Below are 15,040 nucleotides of genomic sequence, written 5' to 3'. Positions count from 1 at the left end.
TTTGGAGGGAGAAAGACCTGATGTTGAGAGCTAGCCCTATGAAGTCAGGTATTACCTTTGCCTCCTCACGGAGGCTCCGCACTGCCTTCACCCCAAGTCCTGTCCCAGCATCACCACGAGCGGCACAGGTATGGCCCACACATTTCTCAACTCCATTTCACATTGCCATGAACCCCTGGGGAGCTGTTTCCCATAAGACATGGCTGGAGACTCCACTAATCTTACCACCACGTATGCAGGATGTTTTGCAGAAGCTTAGCCAGAGGTTTGGGTTTTTTCGACCATAGGGGTAAAAATCCTACTCTCCTCATCATGCCAGGCGCACCATCGGATAAACATCACACATGATTTTTAGAGAAATATGATGTGATCTGAGAATATCTGCAATTCTCTAGAATATACTGTTGTCGGAACTGAACCTAAACTAAATGATAGGCATTAGACTTCAAAGGTTTTGTGCTAAATCTTTCCATAACACCACAAATGACTCTTTCTGAAATGGCATCGGGCTGAATTAAAAATGAGCCAGGGTAGTAACATTACCACAACTCAAGCACAGACACACTCAGGTTATTGATAATGGCACATATTCCTGCATTCCTGTTTCAGAGGTATAAATTATAGAGGAGATATGATGGGTCTTTTGCCATTGTTACTTTGATTTGCCATGGATGTCACAAATTCAAGACATCACTCGTTTCTGTAATAACAAGTGTAGCTGCCACCTAGCCACATCCCAGGCACTGTCGATGGGGGGGCGGGGGGCGTCACATGCATGCCTCTTCTTTAATCCCCTGGAGGTCCCCGGAGACAGCTACTGTTACCTTCAGTGTCATATATGAGGGCATTGAGGCCTGGTGCCTGAGTGGATGGTTTGTGGAGTGCTGACTGTGCATTTTACTTATAATATCTCACTTAATGTCACCAAACTCTTGAGATCACTGTCATCATAACCCTCAATTTACCCCCAAAGAAAGTGAGATGAGTCTCAAAACTGGGCCTACATTCTTCCAAAGTTTAATCAGGCTGTGCCATTTGACAGTATGAGGGAGGGCCATTTTTGGTTAAGAGTCATATAGAGTCTTGGTTAAGAGTATAGACTGTGTAGTTAAAGGGTAGACTGGACTCTATCCTTGTTAGCTGTATGGTCTTATGTAAGCACTAGTTAGCCTTCCCATGACCCATTTTCCTTATCTATAAAATGTCACAGCAGTACTTAGTTCAGAGAGAGATGCAAAGCATTTAGCAGTGTCTAGCACAGAATAAAGGCTCAGCAAATTGTTAGTATTATTAAAAATGGCAATGATCATAGCCCCTATTGTTATTTTCATATAAAATAAGACTATATTCACAAAGGTTATGGGGATTAAAACAAAACAAAACAAGGGATGAAGAGCTGATTTAATAGTGTTAACGATTAAGATAAGAGATGCCCTAGGAAGCAGTGCAGAGCTGCATTGACTGGAAAGGGGGCTGTGAGAGAATGCCACCTTTATCACGTCAGAAGGGCTTGGATGATGTCTGATTTTGGGAAGCCATATGCTGCTCAATGTTAGCATAGCATGCCACAAGATTTTATTCACTTTCTTCTCTACAAAAATCTGTACTGAGGTCCTTGCCTTGTGATTTTAATGCTGGTCCTGAGAAAGACTCTTTGGCTTCAGGGATGAGGTGGAGACAGGGAGCACTACCTTCTGAGTTTATCTGAGGACAGCATGTCCCTGAAGCAAGACAGTCACCCTCGTTTGCATTTAAGACAAAATTAGGTCTAGTGATCAAAACATACATTGGGTTATGTCATATCTTTAATGTCCTCTAATTTGAGAATGAAACCCAAATCTTTTACCATAGTTCTGCATGCTCTGGGCCACCTGACCTCTCCTTCCTCCCAAACCCATGTATGGGTCTCTAACAACCGACACTTTCCTTCTGTCTTTTGATCATATGAATTTCCTTCCATCCTTAAGCTCTTCACAACAGCTAGTCCTTTGCCTGTAATGTTGTTCCCAAGTTTTTTTGTAGCAGCCCCTTCTTCTGCTGGGTCTCAGCTCACATGTTAATCTTCAAAGAGACCTATCTTGTGACCACCTTAACCACTGCAGCTCTTTCTATCCAATGTTTTTCTTTATAATACCCACTGTTAACTGAAATCATCTTTTCTTCAAATACATTTATTATTCAAATTATCAAAAAACTTTAATGCACAAATAAAGTGACAGAAGATAAATAATTGGGGTGTGAAGTGTGGAGAAATAAGATCAACATATAAGACAAAGCTACAATATTGGGTGGGGAATGGTGGCTCATGCCTGTAATCTTGGGAGGCAGTTGTGGAAGGATGGTTTAAGCTTAGGAATTCCAGAACAGCCTGAGCAAGAGCAGACCCCTTCTGTACTAAAAATATAAAAATTCAGTGTTGAAAAACATTCTTTTTAGTAAAGTTTCATAAGAATGGAAAAGCAAGTATCCAATATACTCATTACTAATACGAAACCAATAAATAAACAACTACACCCCCATATAAGAGAAAAACACAATTAAAAACAAATGGGGGGAGCATGGAACGGAGTGAGGGGAGAAGGGAGGGGGATTGGTAAGCTCTCACCTAATGGGCACAATGTAAGGGTACACATCACCCCTTCTGGGAGAATGGGTCAACCACAATTTGAACTTTATCTAACAAACAGTGCAACCTAATCATTTGTACCCTCCAGCAACTCATGAAGCCAAAGCAGGAAGTTTGAGGTTGCTGTGAACTAATTGTAGTGAATTAGGCAAATGCCATGGCACTCTGTAAAGATTTACTCTGGCAACAGAGTAAATAAAGATTCTGTCTCAAAAAAAAAAAAAATTAAAACTGTATCTTTCACAACAGATGAAAAATTGCATAGAGAGTCTTCTTATGGACAACTTATAAGTTCCCATCGCCTTTTAATGTCCCAGAAAGACCAAACCAACCCAGGGAAGGCAAGCCAGGCAGATGTCTGGGCCAAGTTAACGCCTCAGTGTGTCAGGCACACTATCTCCCTATGTGTTTTCCAAAATTACTTTCTTTAAAATTTTTTTAATTGATGTATTATATAACAGAGATACCTATTTGGAGGATACAGGTGATATTTTGATATGTTGATATAATGTGTAAAGACCAAATCAGGGTAATTGTGATATAAATCACCTTAAATATTAATATTTTTTTTATTCTAGGAACTTTGGATTCTTTTCTATTAATTTTGAAATGTACTATATTTTATTGTTAGCTGCAGTCACCCTTCTGATCTATTGAACACTATATCTTATTTTTTCTATATAACTATATGTTACTAGCCATTAATTAGCCTCTTTTCACCACCTTTCCTTTCTACCCTTCCTGACCTCTGGTAACCACTAATCTGCTTGATCTTCATGAGATCCACTTATTTAGCTTCCACATATAAGTGACAACAGGCCATATTTGTCTTTCTGTGCTGGACTTATTTTGTGTAACATGATGACCTCCAGTTCTATCCATGTTGCTATAAATGACAGTATTTTATGTTTTTTGTGGCTGAATAATATTTTATTGTATGTACATATCACATTTTCTTTATCCATCCATTGGTTGGCACTTAGTCCCAACCCCATTTTGCCTTCAAATGATGAAAAACCTGTCTGACATCTTCTTCTCAGCCCCCCTTACAGACAGGTGGGGCCACATGAATGACTTTTGGGTCATGCCGTGGGGACAGAAATCTTGTTTGCCAGTTATTGACTCTCAATACACTTTTTCACACTACTTTAATGCATCCCCTCCCGCATGGTAGCTGAATTTAGATAGTTCAGTAGAGGACTCCAAGGCCTGACATTCCCACCCAACTTACCCTAAACTGCAATCAGAGCAGGAAATACACCTTTTTTTGGTGTTAAACTACCCAGATTTTGGAGTTATTCTTATTGCAACAATAAATCATTCTGTGATCAGGCACAGTGGCTCACACTCTTGGAGGCTGAGCTGGGTGGAATGCCTGAGCTCAGGAGTTCCCGACCAGCCTGAGCAAGAGCAAGATCCCATCTCCTCCATAAATAGAAAAAATAACCAGGTGTCATTATGGGTGCCTGCAGTCCCAGCCACATGGGAGGCTAAGGCAGGAAGATCCTTTGAGTTCAAGAGTTTGAGATTACTGCGAGCCACAATGCCACAGCATTCTACTGGGATGACAAGGCAAGAGCCTGTCTCAAAATAAATAAACAAATAAATAAACAAACTATCCTGCAAATCCTGATGAATAAATCATTTATTAAATCTTAAGATGTGCTAAGATAGAAACAAAAAATAGATGTTACTTTGTCCTTTGTTTCTTTCTAGCTGTGTTTTTTCTTTTCTTTTCTTTCCTTTTATTTATGTATTTATGTATATATTTATTTATTTATTTTGAGACAGAGTCTCACCCCATCACCCTGAGCAGAGTGCCACAGGGTCACAGCCCACAGCAACCTCAAACTCTTGAGCTGAAGAGCTCCTCCTGCCTCAGCCCCCAATGCAGCCAGGACCACAGGCATCCGCCACAAGCCCCCAGCTATTTTCTCTGTCCTCAGCAGAGTTGGGGTCTCTCTATTATTCAGGCTGGTCCAAAATTACTAAGCTCAAGCCACCCACCCACCTCAGCCTCCAAAATGCTAGGATTACAGACATGAGCTACAGCACCCAGGTGGACATTTCCTCTTTGGTTTCTCTTAAACTACTGCTTGTTCTGTAGGAGGCCAGCTGCTTCTTTCATCCTGAGGACATGTAAGCAGTCTGTGGAGATGCTTACATGGCAAGAAACTGAGACCTTCTGCCAGCCACTAGCATCAAATTGCCAGCCAAGCGAGTGAGCCACCTGGGAAGCACATTCAATGACAAAAACCTGGCTGATATCTTTTTTTTTTTTCCTTTTTTAGAGAAAGGGTCTCACTGTGTCACCCAGGTTGGAGTATGGTGGTATAGTCCTAGCTCACTGTGGTCTTGCATCTCTGGGCTTAAACCATCCTCTCACCTCAGTCTCCCTCAGCTGGGATTACCAGCACCTGCCACCACACCCAATTCCTGGCTGACACCTTGACTGCAACCACCTGGGGGACCCAGAGCCAGAAATGCACAGGTAAGTTGCTCCTAAATTCCTAACCCACAGAAACTGTGAGAGATAATAAATATTTATTGTTGTTTTAAGTTTTGGGGTTACTTGTGAAGATTTCGAGAGTCTTAATGGCATTGACTCTTTAGTAGGTCAGCACTGTTTGTTCTTGAAACAGTACACATAAAGAATCAGTCTATTCATCTCCAAGTCACAGAAGGCTGAATCAACCCTGTGGCTAAAAGGATATGGGGTAGAATCGTTTAGTAATAACAATTTTGGAGAATAAGTCTGAAAAGTGTAAGCTGATTTTGACATCTTCTTGAAATCCTTAAATAGTGTGGAAGACTTAGAATTACACAGTGGAGTGCCCGTGCACACAGCATCATCCACAGAGGTGGATATCTTTCGCAGGTGGATAGTTGACTCTAGCAGTGATGATACTCTGAGATTCTCATGATTTGGACAAGCACACCACTGTCAATGAAGTCCCTGAGTCCTTACTGGTTTTGTTGATCCATGTGCCAAAAAAGCTGTACTACATAAATAACCAGAGTCACACTAGGATGGCTCAAAAATTCTCTAATAGCCTTGGAGCATTCCTAACAGGGATTCCAAGACAAGAACAGCTGATGGGAGCATCATAACATCTTTCTGAAGTAAATTTCTCTATAAAATTTACTTCAACATGATTGGTGGTGTTTTGGGCTGTGTTTCTCCAGATCTTGTGGCTTGTGCCCCACTTGATTTCATACAGCAGATGGGACTCTTTATTAAGTTCTCTGGGGTCAAAGAAGATTTCAAATTCTCAGGGCTCAATTTTTCTCCCTTATCTGAAGTCATGGTGCTCTTGAAATCATCTTATTTATTTATGAATTTATTATCATCCTCTACCCCGGAATGGAAACTTCCACCATGAAATCTAACTAAGGAGAGTGTGTCTATCTTACTCATTGATGAATATCTTGTGTCTGACACATATAAAATGCTCAATAAGTATCTGTGGAATGAATGAATGAAACATGAACAGGGCTAGGTGCAGCAGCTTACATCTGTCATCTTAGCACTTAGCACTAAGATGAGGCAAGTGGATCACTTGAGGCCAGGAGTTCAAGACCAGCCTTTGCAAGAGTGAAACACTATCTCTACAAACAACAGAATTTAGCTTGGCATGGTGGCATGCATTTGGAGTCCCAGCTACTCAGAAGACTGAGGCAGGAAGATTGCTTGAGCCCAGGAGTTTGAGATTATAGTGAGCTATAATGATGCCACTATAAGAAGGAAAGAAATAAAGAAGAAAAGAAGAGAAGGGAAACGAAAAAGAAGGAAAGAGGAGAGGAGAGGAAAAGTGAGGGAGTGAAGGGAGGGGACCAGGGAGGGGAGGAGAGTGAACCAGCACTCAGAAGCTGTGGCTTCTCATTCTAATTTTATCTTCACCACCTCTGTGCCCTAATTTAGTCACTTCTTTAGTCTGAGTCTTGGTTTTTTGTCTGCTGAAATAGAACTGATAATCCTCATCCTCCCTCTCTTAACCAATTTCTTTGATGAACAAATGAGATTCGTACGTGTGTCTCGGAAAATACTGTATAGCTGTGAATGATCACCAGGGATATAAATGAGCTTTCCCTTCTTCTGTCAGTTCATATTGGGTGGGCTTTCATGACACGCAGTCCTGAGATGGATTCAAGATGGCATTGTTCCTCTCAGGGAGAAAGGGCCTACGATCCCTTAATGATGTCTGATTTACGAGAAGGGATTATGGACCTGTCACATATTTGCTATTTATGCCCCACCCCCCCATGTCAATATTAGCAGAAAGCAAAAATCAATAATTTACAAATAGCTTCCTCAAGATTTTAACTGTGGTGCTTTTGGAAAGTGGGGTTTGATATTTTATTCTCCTTCTGCATAGCTTAAATGTATTTCACTGACTGTATTACATTTATACTAAAAATTAATTATAAAATGTCTTCTCAGATTCCATCATGTATTTAATACCATTGAAAAATTCTAACACTACTTTTGGAAACCATCAAAAAAGAAAAAAGTAAGAGACAGAGCATGCAGAGAAGTTTCCCATGTATAATATAACATTATAACTCAACACAAAGTATTATTATTTTGTTCTTACAACTTGTATAGCAAACAGCAAATGAATTTAGTGAAAGTACAGTATGATTTGGCCTTCCTTTTGGATGAACCAAATACGTGTTGGAAACGTGGTTCAGGGTTTCTCTTTTGTAACGCACAGTAACCAACCACGGCTCTCTCTTTGATGCTGTTATTACATAATTTTCAAGGCTTTGAGACAGATTTTAACTCATTTAATAATTAGGTCAATAAAAACCATTATTGCTGAGAGTGCCATTAAAAGTCCATAATGTTACCTTAATGGGGGGAAAACTAATATAGTTCTGCTGGAATTTTTCCACGAAATTAACATTATGGCATTTTAGTGGGTGTCTTAAATAGCTTAAATAGACGTTTTTATTAACAGAACTAATTATGGAATTAAAACAAATGAAAATCATTACATGTGCTATGATGAAGTATCCATGTTCACAGGTTTCTATCAGCCTCGTTCCTGTGAAAAAAACCGAACATTTACTACTATAAGAACAGTATATTAAACTTGCCTGGATCACCGCTCATCGTCCCCTAAGAGGCTGCCAATTTGTGTGTTGGTGATTTCTCCTTGAACTTCTTGGCTCCATTTCTCAGAGCCACTTTACCAGGAAATACTCCAGCACCACAACCTGCCACATAAAAATCCTTCTTTTGGGGTGCTGCCTGTGGCTCAAAGGAGTAGGGCACCAGCCCCATATGCCAGAGGTGGCGAGTTCAAACCCAGCCCCGGCCAAAACTGAACAAAAAAAATCCTTCTCTCAGTCCCTTGTTTGGTTGGTAGTTTAAATCTAAAACATCTATTTGTTAACATTTTCAGCTATTTCTTTTCTTAGAGTTTCATAGTTCTCTTTATAGAGATCTTTCACGTCTTTTGTTAGGTAAATTCCCAAATATTTCATCTTCTTTGGCACTACTGTGAATGGGATAGAGTCCTTAACTGCTTTTTCAATTTGACTGTTGTTGGTGTATATAAAGGCTACCGATTTATGAATGTTGATTTTGTAACCTGAGACGCTGCTGTATTCTTTGATCACTTCTAGGAGTTTTGTAGTAGAGTCCCTAGTGTTTTCCAGATACACAATCATATCATCTGCGAAGAGCGAGAGTTTGATCTCTTCTGACCCTATATGGATACCCTTGATCGCCCCCAATGTACACAGCCCTACTATGAAACTAATTTGGGACTCTCACATGAAAGCTATAACCCAGCTACAATTTAACAATAGGGGGAAGTGGGAAAGGGGGTGGGTGGGTAGAGGGAGGGGAATCGGTGGGATCACACTGTGGTGCATATTACAGGGGTATTTGCGAAACTTGGTAAATGTAGAATGTAAATGTTTTGGCACAGTAACTGAGATAACGCCGGAAAGGCTATGTTAACCACTGTGATAAAAATGTGTCAAATGGTTTATGAAGCGAGTGTATGATGCCCCATGATCATATCAATGTATACAGTTATGATTTAATAAAAAAAATATATAAAAAAAATAAAATAAATAAATAAATCTAAAACTTCTGACACAGTGCAGAAAGACCCAGGACACAGCAGGATTATGCCTACATGGCCTAGAAATGTTTTATCATCTCTCTTTCCTTAGCTTAATCAGTAAGGGTAGAGATTAAGGGGAACAAAAGTCCAGTCCAGTCCAGTCCAGTGCCATGTGGTTTATACAGGTGCATCATAGCTACCTGGGTATGAGCAACTTTTTTCATAATCACACATACCAAGGTTGACAAAGATCAATATGTAAATTGTGTATTTAGCATTTATATGGTGCTAGAACATTTGCTAATATATCCAAAGGGATAGTGGCTGGAACCTGTAAGGGTTTGCAGATAGCATGAGCTTTGGGGCTGGAAAGACCTGCAGTCGATTTTGATTCCTTACCTCTTAACAGAGCAAGTTAGCTACTTGTCTACTTTTCAGTTTCAGCATCTGGAAAACAGGGAATCACAGTCCATGTTAGCTGGGAGTTTTGAAAGAGGTTCCAGATGAAATATACCTATCATTGGGGCTGGCAGGGTAAAGACTGTTTCTTCACAGGAAAGGTAATCCTTTCAGTGGCATTTGGCAGACTCAAGCCTTATTTCCCAGGACATATTTAAAGTCTGAGTGGGAGGGCAGCCTCTGCTAAGCTCCAGTCACAGTGGTGTGCTGTGAGCAGGCATGTGCGTGGCCAGTCATGCTGAATCTGAGAAAACAAAGGGAAACTGCACATCTCCACCTACCCCTCCATGTCCCTCCCGGGAAGATGCAAACAGAATTAGAGACACTAGGAAATCCACTTAAATATTTTTTATGTAACACAGTTATAAACAACAGCTGTTAGAAAATCTTATACTTAGTAAAAAAAAAAAAAAAACTTCATTTGAAGGCATATATAGACTGATATGTGCAGTATTTGCAACCAGTCAGCATTTTGGGTCACTGTGCAGGTCTTGGGAACAGTGATGCATTGTAAAAATGAATGGCCTCATTCGACCTCCCTGTGTTCAAGACTCAGTGCCTGGCTGGGCACAGTGGCTCAGGCCTGGAATCCTAGCACTCTGAGAGGTCAAGGTGGGAGGATCACTTGAGCTCAGGAGCTCCAGACCAGCCTTAGCAAGAGCAAGACCCTATCTCTACTGAAAATAAATAAATACATTTTAAAAAAGGGCAATGCCTGTGGCTCAAAGGAGTAGGGCACTGGCCCCATATGTTGGAGGTAGCAGGTTCAAACCCAACGCCGACCAGAAACTGCAACAAAAGAAAAAAGAAAAAAGAAAAGAAAAATTACCTAGGCATTGAGGTAGTCATCCGTTCCCAGCTACTTGGGAAGCTGAGGCAGGAGCATCATGTGAAGAATCCAAGAGCTTGAGGTTGCTCTGAGCTAGGTTGATGCCATGGCACTCTGGCCTGGGGCAACGGAGTGAGACAATGTGTAAGAAAACAAATAAAAAAGACTCAGCACCTGAGAAAAGTCAGGTAGATCCTACTGGGTAAGATTAAAAAGCCATGCAAAATGAAAAAACAAACAAACAAAAAAATAATGGTAAGACCCATTTAGTTTGTTTCTAAACACCTGTGATCTCCAGGTCATAATAGAAATGCTGTGGAATTGCCCTTCCAGGGATGGGAGTAATCTTGGGGAAGGGGAGCAGTTGTTCTTGGGAAGTAGAGGAAAAAGGAGAAAAGGAATAGTGAAGTGGGGATAGTGACCAGTTGGGAAACCAGTTGGCACACACTTTGCCCTGAAGTAAATAAAATTTGTCAAGAAATTGATAGCTAGACAGTCCCATTGAAGAAATTCCCAAGTCATCAGGATGATTTTGGAAGGAGTATGAGAGAGAAGAGATTCTTTTCTGCAATATATTCCATTTTGTTGGCGATATTATTGAGCATTAACTTAGGATTCACTACTCCTGCAACAGGCACTTACTTTTGCTAACATTACCAAATATTCTCTGGAACAGAGAATCTTATCAGAAAATGGATCTCTAATACATAAAGGCATCTTGCAAAAAAAAAAAAAGCTCCAGTAAAGGGGTTTTATTTTTTTTAATGATTCACTTTGGGCCTTTCACAGTCACATGGAAATTTAGAGATTGCTCAGATATTATTTCTGTGGGACGAGGAGAAAGGGAACAAAGAGAGACATAATACTCGTGGCTTTAGAGGCTACTACCATTTTCTGGCTTATTGGACAAGAGCAGCTGAGGTTAATAATAAGGAGGTGAAAACCATTCAGGAATACAAAATTATTTACAAAAAAACAAAAGCAGAAAACAGTCTGCACTTTGCATTCCTTCCTATTACTCTGACAGTGGCCAAGGAGTATAACTGTGCTTGCTCAGTATTATTTAAATTAAATTATCACATGCAAATGGTAAATATGAGCCTCTCGGCAAAGCACTGGATTATATCCCCATGTCCTCTATTTAGACTAAAAGCTGATTACTGGTTCTGGAGCTATAAACATGTCAGGCAATAATTTAATTGCTTTGCAGGTAGAGGAATATGCGGCGTTCTTGTTCCCATTCCGGAACTCACGACTCTTTAATATAACGATCATAAACACACACAAAGTCTGCACTTGACACCTGCTTTATGGCAAAAGGAAGCTACAGCATGTTTTTGCAAAGCTCAAAGAACCAGGCAGTGCTAGATTTTTTAATCACCAAGGAAAACAATTTCCTCACCAAGTGAGAGACTTTTACTCTTGGTTCAGAGAGTTAAAAGATGCATTTTCAAAATGGGTGTAAAGCTGTAATGAATTTCAGGTGCAAAAGACCACCTTCTAAGAGCTAATTTGCTTCCAGCCTTCTGCTGAGCTAACCAGAGCCAGCCAACACGTGCACCCCCTTCTTGGGCCACTGGTGAAGACAGATGTCACAATCAATACTCATCTACTGCCGGATCAGTGTGTGTGTTCCTCAGGAAGAGAAGGAGGGTCTAAAATGTAGCTAGAAGGACTTTGTAAGCATTTTCTGAGCATTCCAATTGCTGAGTGGCAAGCCAAAACAGGAAAGAGGTGTGGGAAAGGAAAGAGGAGAAGAGAGAGGAGGAGAGAAAGGAAGAAAAGAAGGCACATTTTGTGACCTCTTCTCTCCCTGGAGCTCTTTATGCATCAGCTCAGTTGATAAATTTCCCAAGGATCCTGGTCACTTCCTCTTCCCAGCTCATGCACACAGGGGAGGGAAAGGAGACCTCAAAGTCTTGACTCTGACTTGAATACTAGACTTCTACTAAAAACAATACAGAAATTATACCATAAAGTTACTGAACTGTGCCTGCCCACTGCTGACTACTATGACCCAACATTTACTGAGCACCATGTCAGTCACTGTGCTACTATATGCTTCACATGTAGTATCTAATCCTTGGCAACCTCACAACCCTACAGGAAGCTCTAGTCCTTTTATTTATAATACCCATAAAGCTATCTGAAATGATTTGTACCTAATTTAATGATGGAAGGGCATGTTTTTCTTTCATTTTTATACTTCTCTGTGTCTTAGCAGGTTTCTATGATAGATATGCTATTTTTACAAAATCAATAATAATTTTAAAAAAGAAAACCTTGATTAATTCTGGGTGATGGGTGACAAGAATATACGTGATTGTTATTTTATTCTTTATACATTCCTGAATGTTTAGTTTACATGAATTAAGTAAAAAACATTAACTTTAAGAAAGAAAAATAAAAGAATCAGCCCTTCACTAATGCCAAAAGTCTGAAAATTTTATTAAATAGCAGGAAGAACCAACATCTAAGTGTCCTGTATTGAGGCCAGGTATGACACCAGGCATTTTCTATGAATAATCCTATCAATTTCTTCCAACGACTCTTGGAGACAGATGTCACCACCCTAATGAGGAGGAGAGGGGTATTTCAAGTCCAAAACTCGACCCACACCTAATCACTACAGGGTCTGGCCTCCATTCACTTCTCTGGCCTGAGGTTCAGTGTTGTGTTCGTTTCCTGCTCATACCCTGACCTCCAGCTGCCAAAATCCTTGCCTTTTTCTGACTACCGTATCAAGGTCTGGTAGGTACATATCTATACACCCATTCTTCTGAACTTGCATCAAATATACCTTCTTCCTGAGACTCTTGGCTATAAGTTATGTTGCTTTAGTATATTTGCCTTAGTACAGTGTGAAATAGAATCAAATCTTAAGTTCCCAGCCAATTGAATGGACCCCCTTTTGGCCAAAAGGACTCCAGAAATACCCCAAAGCTGAATTACTAGCCATGAGAAGGAAATGAGACATGCCTGGTCATGCGCCCTCCCTTCTTGTAACTTCACAGGCCTGAGGCCATACAAGACAAAACTAAAACCATACGGGCAGATATTCAATTCACTTAATAGATCACAAGAGTCTATGTCCGGTGGCTTGTCTCTGATTAACAGATGCCTTTTTCCTAACTTAAACCATCCCAAACCTGTAGACAAACTTTCACTTCTTTACCAATTACAAATCAAAGAATCTTGAAACCCATCTATAGCCCACCATTCCCTGTTTTGAGACGGCCTGCCTTTTTGGGCCAAACCAACATACATCTTCCACGTGTTGATTTATGACTTGATGTAAATTCCTGTCTCCTGGAAATATGTAAGGCTCAGGCTTCTTGGGCATGGCTCTCTGGACCATAGTTGTACCTATTTGGCTCAGAGGAAATCTCTTTAAATTATTTCACAGTTTGAGTTCTTTTCTGCTGATAATAGGATATGCCAGAGGCTGCCAGGTGGGAGGTCCCAGGTCGCCTCAGGCCCGCTGAATGTTCTGTATAGTTTACCCAGTGCTTAAAAGATTAAAAGAAAATCAGCAATACTCAAAAATTGAAAGATTTAGATTTTTTCTCAAAAAAATTCTGTATATCTAGTGGGCCAGGCCCCCCCTACCTATCCCGCTTGGCAGTAAGTTGTTGTAGCTAAGTGGCCTCTGCCTCTTAGAGAGGAAGTGTGAGTGCCAGTTCTCAGCGGACTCCTTGTACCTCTCCTTCCTATTCTTGGCCCATTTCTCCTCGCTCATTGCTACTGCTTGGCAAACATGAACCTGTATGTTCAAGGCCTGGCATCACGGTTTGCCTTGAGTTATTTTGGAGGTACGTTATCTCTGCTTTTCTACACAGACACAATCCCATCATATGTCTGGTGTTCCTTCCCTCACGCTGCCCAGCTCATAGTAGATACTGAGAGCCAAGAACAGTCAAGTCCCCAATACTACAGTCCCAGGGAAGGAAAATGGTGGTGTGAATGTGAAGGCGTCAAACTAGAGATTCAAAAGAATCTCTCCTCTGAAATTACAGCCTTTATTCATTTATCAGAACACTTTCTATCTTGAACTACAGTGATATAGGCGTCTATGTTGCCTGTTCTACATGACTGTGCCCCCTTAAAACATGTGTCAGATACCACACCTGCCCTGTGACATCCCAGCCCAGCCGAGCTGAATGGCTCACGGGTAGTGGGCACCAATGAATGTCAGTCAACTGACCATAAACTTTAATCCCTAAATCCACCATTTACATTTCTGGTATATTTAAAAGTTGACAAAATACACATCCTTCCCTCCTACTCACTAAATTAAAAGCTCAAAATGTTAATCATCTGAATTAGAGACAAGAATCTAAGATATCCCCTCCCCCAATTTATAGAAAAGAGGGACAGATAAATTTTTTTAATTTAATTTTTTATTAAATCATAGCTGTATACATTTATGGGGTACAATGTGATGATTTGATTTACAATGTGAAATGTTTAGCTCAAACTGGTTAACATAACCATCACCTCACTATTTTTTGTGGTAAGACATTTATAATTTACTCTTAGTTCTTTTGAAGTGTACCTTTGCATTGTGCACATTAGGTGAGATCCCACCAAATGCTCCCTTTTCTCCACCAATTGCCCTTCCCCAGCCCCTCCACTCCCTCTTGCTAGACTATATATGTATTTTATCATTCATATGAGTGTGTAAGTGCTTATATATTGGTTTTATAATAGCATTGAGTACAGTGGATACTTTCTTTCCCATTCTTAATTCACTTTACTAAGAAGAATATGTCCAACACCATCCATGTAAACATAAAAAATGTAGTGACCATCTTTTTTAATGGCTGAATAGGAGGGAGATAATTTTTTTTCCCCAAGTTGTAGGGATAGAAACAATGAGGACCTTCCAGGCCAGCACGTAGCCAGTTGTGGCTTCAGTTTTAATGCCATTTCCCGGCACTCATTAGCGCTCCATCCAGGTGAGCTGAGTTCCTCCAGTGTGAGTGAAGGAGTCTCCCAGTGTGACTCAGCAGCAGTGCAGTCTCATTAGAGTGTGAGGCTGTGCCA

At 40.5% G+C, this 15,040-nt stretch overlaps 1 pseudogene; it reads right to left on the bottom strand.

Moving 5' to 3' along the window:
• Positions 1-5,290: 5,290 nt before the first annotated feature.
• LOC128591315 (C->U-editing enzyme APOBEC-1-like) lies at positions 5,291-7,742 on the bottom strand (annotated as a pseudogene).
• Between the last annotated feature and the right edge of the window lie 7,298 nt (positions 7,743-15,040).

Source organism: Nycticebus coucang, chromosome 8, assembly GCF_027406575.1.
Source record: "Nycticebus coucang isolate mNycCou1 chromosome 8, mNycCou1.pri, whole genome shotgun sequence".
In the NCBI taxonomy this organism is placed as follows: Eukaryota; Metazoa; Chordata; class Mammalia; order Primates; family Lorisidae; genus Nycticebus; species Nycticebus coucang.
Note: the sequence above shows the minus strand (reverse complement) of the source record. Positions and strands in the feature narration are given on the sequence as shown.